The following is a 1,326-nucleotide window of genomic DNA, read 5'->3' as shown; positions in this document are numbered from 1 at the left end:
CTCATACTCATAAGGGCTATGGGAAGTGCATCTGGTCATTTTAGGTGAGTCTCAGCACAAATTTTGGCCAGTTTATTTTTCAGAATGCCATTTTGGCATTCCATTTGGCCCTAGGTCTGTGGATGGTATGGGCAATGAAAGTTCTATTGGATCTGCAGGACTTTGCAGACTTCTTTCATTATCTGTCCAGTAAAATGAGTTCCTCTAGCAGAGTTTAAGGATAAAGGAATACCAAACCTGGGAATAAAGTCTCTGAACAACTTTTTGCTTACAGTGATGGTGTCAGCATTTGCACATGGGTAGGCTTCTACCCATACAGAAAACATACATACAAATGACAAGAACATATTCATAAGAACAACATTTCTGAATTTGAATAAAATCTAATTGTAAATTTATAAAACAGTCCCCAAGGTGGGAGAAGTGCTGCCTTCTTTGTTTTTACAGGCTTTCCCACATTATAGGCTTGGCAAATAGGATAGGTGTGGCAGTACTGTTGAGCCACAGATGGAAAAGCTGGAGCAAACCAATCAAGCTTAACAGCTTCTATCATTCCCCCTTTGCTCACATGTACCATGCTATGGTGCATGCAAGCAAGATGAGCAAGATGGACCATTGGGGAAACCAGGCAGCCGTCCAGGGAGCGCCACAAATGGTCAGGGTGTAACAAACACCCAGCCAGTCTCCATGTATGTTTCTCTGGTTCTGGAGCCTGATATTGGAGGAGGGCAATGTCGTGAAGACTTGCCAATGGAGACTGGTCAGTTGGAATAGACAACAACACAGGCGTAGCCTGAGGAGTGGAAATAGCCACAGCTTTGGCAGCGGAATCTGCCAGAGCATTCCCATGTGTAACAATCATAAGGTTTCTGGTGAGCTTGGTATTTAATAATAACAACAGCAGAAGGTAATTGTAAAGCATTCAACAAGGTATTTACGTTTGAACCATCTAATCTTGGCACCTCCTGAAGTGAGGAAGCCTCTTTGTTTCCAAAGTCAACTATAATCATGTACAATACCAAAAGCATAGCGAGAATTAGTATAAAATATTAAACAGGGGCACCAGAGGCTAGGGTGCAAGCCCTGGTGAGGGCCACAAGCTCGGCAACTTCAGCTGAATACACATTGAGTAAGTGATGGCTTTCTATAATATCATATTGGGAACATACTGCATATCCTGCAACAAGGGAACCTTTTGAATTTCTTTGACATGATCCATCAACATAGAATACTAGATCTGGGTTTTGCAAGGGGTTGTCCTTTAAATCAGTGCGGGGCATTGTTAGGTGAGCAGTAACAAAAAATGCAATCATGGGGTTCACCATC

This window comes from Crocodylus porosus, unplaced genomic scaffold, assembly GCF_001723895.1.
Source record: "Crocodylus porosus isolate Cpor-Errol unplaced genomic scaffold, CroPor_comp1, whole genome shotgun sequence".
Taxonomy (NCBI): Eukaryota; Metazoa; Chordata; order Crocodylia; family Crocodylidae; genus Crocodylus; species Crocodylus porosus.
Note: the sequence above shows the minus strand (reverse complement) of the source record.